This window comes from Oryctolagus cuniculus, chromosome 8, assembly GCF_964237555.1.
Source record: "Oryctolagus cuniculus chromosome 8, mOryCun1.1, whole genome shotgun sequence".
NCBI lineage: Eukaryota > Metazoa > Chordata > Mammalia > Lagomorpha > Leporidae > Oryctolagus > Oryctolagus cuniculus.
In genome coordinates, this window is record NC_091439.1 from 40,999,773 (window position 1) to 41,010,795 (window position 11,023).

Below are 11,023 nucleotides of genomic sequence, written 5' to 3' on the forward strand. Positions count from 1 at the left end.
GAGAAGTTCTCCAGTGTCTTCAAATAGTAAAAGGGTGCACATCTTTTATGCATCATTTTCAAAAATGTAGGAGTAAGAAACTAAAATGTATATTTGTGATTATACTAGTATTATTTGCATTGCTATGTGGAAATAACTGAGCCTGGCCAGCGCCATGGCTCAATAGGCTAATCTTCCACCTGCGGCGCCGGCACACCAGGTTCTAGTCCCGGTCGGGGCGCCGGATTCTGTCCCGGTTGCTCCTCTTCCAGGCCAGCTCTCTGCTGTGGCCTGGGAGTGCAGTGGAGGATGGCCCAGGTGCTTGGGCCCTGCACCCGCATGGGAGACCAGGAGGAAGCACCTGGCTCCTGGCTTTGGATGGGTGCAGCGCGCCGGCTGTGGCGGCCATTTTGAGGGTGAACCAACGGAAAAGGAAGACCTTTCTCTCTGCCTCTCTCTCTCTCTCACTCTCTAACTCTGCATGTCAAAAAAAAAAAAAAAAAACTGAGCCTGGATAACTTTATAAAGAAAAATAATTTATTTTTGAATCATTATTCTGGGGTCCAACACTGAGGGGCTGCATCTGATGATGAACTTCTTGCTGATAGAGTCCTAGGGCAGTGCAGAACATCACACGGCATGCATGTGTGTCTGTGTATCTCTTTTGGAGTCTCTCCCTCTTATGAAGCCATTAGACTGCAATTACAGGGCATCCGTTAATCCTGATCACCTGCCAGAGGCCCCACCTTTAAACACCATAGTTGGATTAAAGTTCCCCCTTCCTAATCGTTCACAATAGTGATTACATTTCAACACATAAACCCTTAGAGGGGACATATCCAAACCATACTTAAACATAGCACAGAAATAACAGCACAACTATAGAAGACAATTGAAAATCAGAAGAAAAAATAGGAAAATGAAGACATTTTCAAAGCTAGGAGTATTAAATATTGAAGAACAGAAGTTTTTGTTTTTATAAAGAATATACATGATTCATAGCAAAATGTGCAGATATTCTAAACTCATTGGAATCCTGCCCTTTATAATTATTCCCTCCTAAAAAGACCAGTGAAACCCATATGCCAAGATATCCGTCTAATGAATAAATGAGATGTCTAATCAATAAATTATTTTCATGCTCAGAAAAAAAGATATCTGTCTAAGGTAGCAATCTCTGTCACAATGACAATTCCCTGAAGCAATGATTTTCAAAATATAACAGGTATAGGAATCACCAAAGATCTTCTTAAATTAATGCAGCATTTAATTTTGTGAGTGGGCGTCCGGATTTGCATTTCTAATACGCTCCAAGTAAGCACCAGTGGTCCACAATCTAGCTGCCAAAGTTATAATTATTAGCATCCAGACTGATAATTACTCATTATTAGAGGTCATGCTAACGACATACCCTGTTTTCCAGATTTCTCACTTCTCCATATGGGGCAGATCTTGCTGGAGACCAATTTGAAGCAAGTCAGTTACCTGAGACACAAAATTTAAGGAAGTACTCACTTTCAGGTGTGGACCTTGCAGTTGATAGTTCCCCCTTAAATTTTACATCCTCAGCACCTCTCTGGCCTGACCCTAATCCTGACCCTGGTCCTGACCCTGCATGACAGTTAAGACAAGAGTCATAATGAATTTGGGAACTGACACTTCAAGAAGAATAAAAAATGGCAAACAGGAAAAAGGAGCTTGGAAATGGAACATAAATTTCATCCGGTGAAAATTTTGTTATAACTCTTCCTTAACTCCTGCAATGCCCGAGCACACATGAAAGGAAGATGTGAACCCACTTACCCTGAAGAGTAAGAACGACATAAAAGTGGAGCATTGCAGAGGCACCCCGAATTTCTCACTTTATGCTTTAGCTCTTAAGTATATTATAAAGATTGAACAAAATGTTCACTGTGCTTTTGAAAGACAGCTGGCTGGTTTTGTAAATACTGAAATCAAACAAATTCAAGAAAATGCAGTAATTGAGAACCTTCTTCAATCTGCTTCAGGGTTATACATTTTGTATCTAAATGTGTAGTTATAGGGAAAAGTGTCGTAATATAAAAATGTTTTAAATGCAGGAGGGTATTTGGCAAGATGTCACTTGGAATGCCTACCTCTCATATCAAGCTGTGTTCAAGTTCTGGCTCCACTCCTCACTCCTGCTTTCTGCTCATATACGCAATCAGAGAAAGCAAGTGATGGCTCAAGTACCTGGGCCCCTGCTACTCACATCATGGGAGACCTCACTAAGCTCCTGGCTCAGCCCCAATAGGTGCAGGTATTTGCAGAGTAAACCAAACCATAGGTGATCTCATCTGTGTCTTTCTGCATCTTTCTGCCTTTCCAATAAATTAAATAAACAAAAATTTTAAAAATAAAATAAAGGATTTAAAATTGTATTTGAAGATAATTACAGCAACTTTTAGTTATTTTTTTTTAATTTTTGACCAGTGGTTGATTCATTTTTCTTCTTTTGTGCCCCATCAAGTATGTGTTATTTTTATCATTGAAAAATTATATAATATCAAATTAAATCACATCCAGTTTTTTTTTTTTTCACAAGGAAATTTAAAAAGCAGAGAATCCAACAATTCATCTGTCAACTATTACAGGTTATGTTCAAAGACAGTTCTTGCATTAAACTTATCTAGGAGTTTATCAATTTGAACAAGCAATATCTGGAAGCACAGGCAGTCAAAGCTAAAACTAACATTTGGGATTGCATCAAATTGAGAAGTTTCTGTACTGCAGAAGAGTCAGGAAAGTGAAGAGACAACCGACAGAATGGGAAAAAATATTTGCAAACTATGCAACAGATAAAGGGTTGATAAGCAGAATCTACAAAGAGATCAAGAAGCTCCACAACATCAAAACAAACAACCCACTTGAGAGATGGGCCAAGGACCTCAATAGACATTTTTCAAAAGAGGAAATCCAAATGGCCAACAGACACATGAAAAAATGTTCAAGATCACTAGCAATCAGGGAAATGCAAATCAAAACCACAATGCAGAGAGCTCTGTTTGGTTCCTCAGGGTTAAGAGTGTGCCAAAGGTGACACTCCCAGGTTAGGCGTGGTAAATCTCTCTCTCTCTCTCTCTCTCTCTCTCTCTCTCTCTTTTTTTTTTTTTTGATTCAGAAGGGAATTCCGCACAGCTGAGCGAAATTGAAGGTAGTCAGCTTCCGATCTCTGGCTCCTGTGGGTATAACATTCGCCTGCTCTTTCCCAAGGACCACACAGGGAATCTGTTCTGCTCTCAGTGTGGGCTCAAATTCTCCTGCAGTCTCCCACTGGGTTTCCAATGTTACCGAATTGTGAGTACTCTGGAGAGTACTCACGTGCACTCTGTGAGTTCTTTCACCCACTGTCTCTTTTTTCACAGTCTCAGTTCATTAGCTCCACACATTCACTAGGTTCTAATCTCCTATTATTTCACCCCCCCACCCAGTCAGGTTTTTCTGCTTGGCTCAGGTTGGGTGCAGCCCTGAGGTCACGCAGCTTTTATGTATGTCCAAAATGGCACCTGCTCTTTGTCTTGTTCACCTTTGAGAGGTGAGCAGAGAGAGAGAAACTGGTGTTCTGAGCCGTGGGTTCCCACGCCCTCCACACAGGTCCACCATGAATCACTAGATCCGGAAGAATTTCTTCTGCTGTTTCATCCCCAACTCTTCCTTGAACCTGCAGTATCTCCACTTTTATTAAACTGTCTCTTCCCAGACTATCAGTGTGCTCCCTTCCTATTCTGCCATCTTGCCGCTTCCTCTGGAACCTACTCTAGGATTGACCACATACTAGGCCATAAAGCAATTCTCAGCAAATTCAAAAGAATTAGAATCATATGATGTAGCTTCTCAGACCATAGGGGAATGAAGTTGGAAATTAGCAACTCAGGAATCCCTAGAGCATATGCAAACAATGAGGTTTCATCTCACCCCGGTTAGAATGGCTCACATTCAGAAATCTACCAACAATAGATGCTGGCGAGGATGTGGGGAAAAAGGGACACTAACCCACTGTTGGTGGGAATGCAAACTGGTTAAGCCACTATGGAAGTCAGTCTGGAGATTCCTCAGAAACCTGAATATAACCCTATCATACAACCCAGCCACACCACTCCTTGGAATTTACCCAAAGGAAATTAAATTGGCAAACAAACAAGCTGTCTGCACCTTAATGTTTATTGCAGCTCAATTCACAATAGCTAAGACCTGGAATCAACCCAAATGCCCATCAACAGTAGACTGGATAAAGAAATTATGGGACATGTACTCTATAGAATACTAAACAGCAGTCAAAAACAATGAAATCCGGTCATTTGCAACAAGATGGAGGAATCTGGGACACATCTTGCCGAGTGAATTAAGCCAGTCCCAAAGGGACAAATATCATATGTTCTGCCTGATCTGTGACAACTAACCAACCACAAAAAAGGAAACCTGTTGAAGTGAAATGGACACTATGAGAAACAATGACTTGTTCAGCCCTTATCCTGACTGTTAATGAACAATTTAATACTTCATCCCTTTTAGTATTTTTTTGCTCTAGTTAATACTATTGGTTGAACTCTGTAATTAACACACAATTATTCTTAGGTGTTGAAACTTAACTGAAAAGTGATCCCTGTTAAATATAAGAGTGGAAATAAGAGAGGGAAGAGATGTACAATTTGGGACATGCTCAATCGGACTTGCCCCAAACGGTAGAGTTAGAAATGTGCCAGGGGATTCCAATACAATCCCATTAAGGTGGCATGTACCAATGCCATCTCACTAGTCCAAGCGATCAATTTCTGTTCACAATTGATCATAATGATAGGTCTAAGAGTCAAAGGGATCACATAAACAAGACTAGTGTCTGCTAAAACTAACTGATAGAATAAAAAAGGGAGAGAATGATCCAACATGGGAAGCAGGATACACAGCAGACTCATAGAAGGGCAGATGTCCTAAACAGCACTCTGGCCTCAGAATCAGCCCTTAAGGCATTTGGATCTGGCTGAAATGCCCATGAGAGTAGTTTAGACATGGAAAGCGAAGACACTCTGGCAAAAAAAATTAAAAAAACTCCTAAATGAAAGATCTCTGCAAGTGAGATCCCAGTGGAAAGAACAGGTCATCAAAGAAGGAGGTACTTTTCTCTGAAGGGAGGAGAGAAATTCCACTTTGACTATGACCTTGTCTAAATATGATCAGAGTCGGTGAACTCAAAAGGCTTCCATAGCCTTGGCAACTCATGACTAGAGCCCAGGGAGATTATTGACACCATAAACAAGAGTGTCAAATTGTTAAGTCAACAACAGGAGTCACTGTGCACTTACTCCTCATGTAGGATCTCTGTCCTTAATGTGTTGTTCAGTGTGAGTTAATGCTATAACTAGTACTGAAACAGTATTTTACACTTTATGTTCTGTGTGGGTGCAAACTGTTGAAATCTTTACTTAATATATACTAAATTGATCTTCTGTATATCAAGATAATTGAAAATGAATCTTGATGTGAATGGAAGGGGAGAGGGAGCGGAAGATGGGAGGGGTGCGGGTGGGAGGGAAGTTATGGGGGCGGGAAGCCATTGTAATCCATAAACTGTACTTTGGAAATTTATATTTACTAAATAAAAGTTTTTAAAAAAAGAAAAATGCTAGGCAAAATTAGAGGGCTACCTTGTCACCTTTGGTATTCATAAAAATCAGAGAAAGGAATGTAAGACACATGAGTATTTGGATAATTTCCCTAGATTTCAAAAAAAACAGAATTTTAAAAATTAAAAGAACATTTTTACACATAAAAAATATATGATTCCATAGCACAGTGCCCTGAAGCTAGGTCAAAGGGTTAGGAATGGTTAAGATGGTGCTGGTGACTGGAGTGAAGTAGTCTGGCTATGATGGAATCAAACCATGAGATTCACTCTTAGAGGATGTTGAAGTAAAATTTGCCAAACATTAACTGCACAATTCCCATTTAATTATAGAATAAATAGAAGCCAAAGTCTTATTTAGCTGATAATATGGGGACTAGTAAAAGGTAAAGCTGCCCCAAAGTTCATTTGAAGAATTAGGTATTCATACACATGTTTTTAAAATGTTAGAATATGATTGATAACTACATATGAGACTGATGGATGTCCTAGAGGACAACAAAGCTGTAATCTTTGGGTTATCATTTCTACTACACAGTAATATTCAAGTTAACGTGCAACTTCACAGTGTCTACACTTTCACCAGTTCGTCAGTAACAGAATTAACACAAGTGCGTTCTCCTGCAGAATTAGATAATCCTTGGGTGGCACAGACAAACCCAGCCATTGAGGTTGTGCCTCTTTTCCCTTATTTCCACTTTTCGGACAAGTTTCTCTGAGAAGGGATAAGAAAGGCTTTCCAAAGAAGACTATGTTTAAACTGAGATTACAAGACAAGCGGGACAAAAGGGCACACTGGGGACATTTCAGGGACAGGACGTGCTCATTCAGAAAAGGAAAGGAAGTCACAAACGCAGAGGAAACGGATTCATTACTGGGGATGATTATAAGGACCCTAAAACTTATAATGTTGTGTTAAGAAGCCTAATTAAAGTCTCATCTTCCTGCCAGCAATCTTGCTCCTTCCAGTTCATTCTCCGGATCAGCCAGACTCCAAGGAGCTCACTGTAAATCTGGTCATTTCCTTCGTAGGCTTCTAATACTCCAACATCTTCCCTCGGCTGCTATAGAGATACACACACCTCAGGCTGGTACTTAGCTTGGACCCTCGCGGGCCAACTTAGCCAACTCCATCGCCACCTCCTCTCCACTTGCTCCCTCAATGCAGCCTCGCTGAGATATTTACAGCTTCCTGCCCTTGTGTCTCACTCCTCTCTCCATCCATAAAGATTTTCTCACCCTGTCTGCCTAAATCAGTAGTTTTTAGGATATCTGCCCTTCTATGAGTCTGCTGTGCATCCTGCTTCCCATGTTGGATCGTTCTCTCCCTTTTTTATTCTATCAGTTAGTATTCACAGACACTAGTCTTGTTTATGTGATCTCTTTGACATTTTAAGAATACAGTAATGCCCAGATCCTAGTTACAGATCAATTAAATCTGAGTTCCTGGAGATATCTTCTGGCTTCTTTTTTGTTTTCTGTTTTGTTTTGTTTTTAGTTGCCCAGGTAATAATATAATTTTAGATGATGCTAAAAGTAGGAATAGCAAAGGATGGAGGAGAAATGCACTGGTTTGATTCAACCTCCATAAAGCTCTTCTTAAACATCATATTCTCCATGAGTACTCCCTAAGTCCATCCCTACTCCCTGCACAAGTACACATTCCATTCTCAGTCTCCACAAGAACTTGGGACATACCTCCTTGGAGTTTAAAATGATTCATATGTAAATTACATATAAACATTCAGATTTTCACCTTGGGACTAACAGCGCAATCACAAGTAGTAAGAGAAATTAAAATACTTTAAACTCAATCTGCAGTCTACTCAAATTACCGTATCAGGTCCCTGAAACAAAAACACTTAAAATGCTCTAAGACAGGGCTGGTGCCTTGGTGTAGTGGGTAAAGACACTGCCTATGGTGCCGGCATCCCATATGAGCACCAGTTCGAGTTCTGACTGTTCTTCTTCCAATCCAGCTCTCTGCTATAGCCTGGGAAAACAGTGGAAGATGCCCAAGTCCTCAGACCCCTATACACACATGGGAGACTGAAGAAGCTCCCAGCTCCTGGCTCCTGGCTCCAGATGGGCACAGCTCCGGCCGTTGCAGCCAACTGGGGAGTAAACTAGTGGATGAAAACTCTCTCTCTCTCTCTCTCTCTCTCTCTCTCTGTCTCCCTCTCTCTCTGTGTCTGTGTGTGTGTGTATGTGTGTGTTTGTGTCTACCTCTCTCTGTAACTCTGTCTCTCAAATAAATAAAATAAAATGCCCAAAAACTATCCTTTCAGCTTTGTGCTGAAGAAAAATATATAGGAAGAGAAATTTATATATCATATATGGACAGCTTACTGAAATTTCACAAACCTAACCTAACCGTGCAAGTGGCCCTCAGTCATTACCAAAATCGCAGACTCCCACCTTCCCAGTGATGATTCATCCAGAAAGAACTACCACCCTGACTTTTTCTATCACTGTAGATCAGTTTTACCTGTCTTCCTACTTCATAAAAAGAATTATGCAGTCTTTTGTGAATTCTTCTATTCAGCATGAAGCACTTATACTGGTGCCTATAGTGTAGATCATTCATTGTTATTACTATATAGTAACCCATTATTTGAAGGCAGTAGGATTTATCAACCCACTCTAACACTGATGGACATTGCTTGCTTTCTAATTTTTTTTTATTTTTTTGCTGTTATGAATAGACTGTAACACTACTGTGGCATATATCTTTGGTGGTCTGATAAACAGTTTTCTGCTGTGTATATACCCAAAACTAGAATTACCACTTCATGGGATATGCATCTGCTCACCTTTAATAAGTCCTGCTGTGCAGTTTGTTTCAAATTTATTATTTGATCTAACAAGAGAGCCAGTTCCTTCACCAGCACTTGATATTGTCTACTATTTTCATTTAGCCATTTTGGCAGTATCTTATTATAGTTTTTATTCACTGAATTTCTTAAGTTTAATACAACTGAGCAACTTTTCATATGTTTCTTGCACATTTGAAATTCTCTTTTGCAAGACTTCTGCCTGATCTCCTCTTGGGTTTTACCTTTTTCTTACCAATTTAGGATTCTGTAATATATTATGGATGCCAAGTCTTTCATTACATACATGTAGTACAAGAACTTTTTCACTCTATAAACAAAAAGTTTTATTTTTATTTACTCTATCATATGACTATTTAATTACCTGTTAGGGTATCTGATACCAGTTTTTAACAAGTTTGTCTACTCAAAAGCAAAAAAGATATTCATCTAAATATTTCCTAGTGTTTTAGTATTTTATTTTTCACATGTAGATTTATAGTCTATCTAGACTGACTTTTGCAGTATGGTATGTGCTACAATTTTTGTCTATGTGGATATCCAATTAACACAACACATTCATTGAAAAGATGATTCGTTCCTCACTGTTCTCCAGGGTTACTTACATCATAAACCATTTGGTTAAATTTGCGTAGGTCTATTTCCATAATTTCTATTCTTTTCAATGGACAGTTTATTTACTCTCACACCAATATCATATTCTTTCAATTACCTACCTTATATTTATGATAAACCTTGCTATCACACAATGAAAATACTCCAGCTTCCTTTTACTTCAAGTTTGGCTTTGCTACTCTTAGTCTTTTGTCTTTTCATGTAGATTTTAGAATCAAGTGATCCAGTCCCACCTCCAAAATATTGACCATAACTCCTATTTATATTATATTGACTTAATAGATTAATTTGGAAAGAATTTAAGTATTAGCAGTATTGAATCTTCTAACCCATGAACATGGATCAGCCCAGCTCTGGGGCATGAACCAGCACATGAAAGTCCTCTCTCTCTGTCTCTGCCTCTGCCTCTCTGTAACTCTCTGCCTTTCAAATAGATAAATAAATCTTTAATAATAATAATAAAGATTCATTTTTTTAAAATCTTCTTTTATTGTTCTAAATAATACTTTAAAGTTACTAATGTAGCGATATTGTTTATCTTTCATCAGATTTGTTCCAGTTTTTTATTTCTCTAGCTACAATAGTAAATGGTACCTTCATATAGCTTAAAATCTGGTCTCCAAACACTCTTAAGTTTTAGAATTTTAGACTTTCCATCATCAGAGGGATCCTGACGTCCCTTCTCTCCAAAATGAGAAAAGATAACAAGCAATAAATATTATGTAGCACAGTTTATCCGACACTAGATAGCTCTCATTATGTTGTCAATGATTGGATTGGGAGCCTCCAACCCTAATATCATTCATGAATCTTGGGGCCAAGAACTAGGTCTCACCTCCTCATCACTCCATCCACTGATGGGAAAAGACATGTCACATGACCAAGCTGCTACCCCAACCCACCCCCGCCTCAAGAACTGAGCATGGCTGATACTAGAAATGATTAAGATCCACACTTTGTTGACCATAAACAAAGACCAACAAAACTTCCTTGCAAATCCAGCAGACTTCTGCTGTCTAACTCTATCCCAATCTCACTGCCATTTCCTAATCTGAGCCTGTGGATCTCATGAGTGATCCTAGCAAATGTTTTTTTCTTTGATTTTGCCTTCTTTCGTGTAAACCACACCAAGAACCCATAGAAGTAGAGTTCTATTTTCTTGTTACGAACTTTGTTAGTCATCATCAGACTGCTTGTCCTCTGAAGTCCTCCCATTTCAGAGGTCATTAAATTTCTGGAGCCTCTATGTCCTCCTCTTCTTTATCATTCAAAGTTTCAGGCCCACAGTCAATCTATCCACATCTGCTGGGCTGCAGCCTCCTGCCCCGGCAAGGACAGCCCTTTGTCCAACTGGCAGCACTGCTCTTCACAATAGCCATCACCAGGTGCAAGATGGCGCACTCTCCTCCCGCAAGAACAGCTGGATGAGGAGGGGAAGAAAGAAGTCTCCAGATGAGGCAGCCCGGACAACGCGAGGAGTCGGCCTGCTGCAGCTTATTGTAGTTTACTTTTGCTGCTCATTTGACCGAGGGAAGGCCCTTCAGTTCCCTACTTTTCCCAAATCCAGAGGCTAATCCCATGAGAATAACACTTGGGAAAACAAGTGTGACAACTCCGCTGGAGGCCCAGAAAGAAGGCCCTTCCTGAAGGGCCCTTGGGTTGTTTTTCCAGGTGACAGACGTGTTTAAGACTGGATCCTTGTTACCTGAATTCCTTTCTCACCACACCCAAGGTCATTTTAATGAAAATGCCAAAGTCCAAGCCAAGGGGGTAGAGTTGCTCTTAATCCCTCAGCAGTGCTGTCATTTGATGCGCAGACCTGCTGGGGTGATTACTGTGGGTCTACTGAGCCGAGCTGGCTCACCCAGAAGGAAGGAGGATGTGGCCCCGCTGCAGGAGGCCTATTCCTAGGCCCAATCTGGGGGCTGTTAGGCTGCCCTCACTTCCCAGAGCC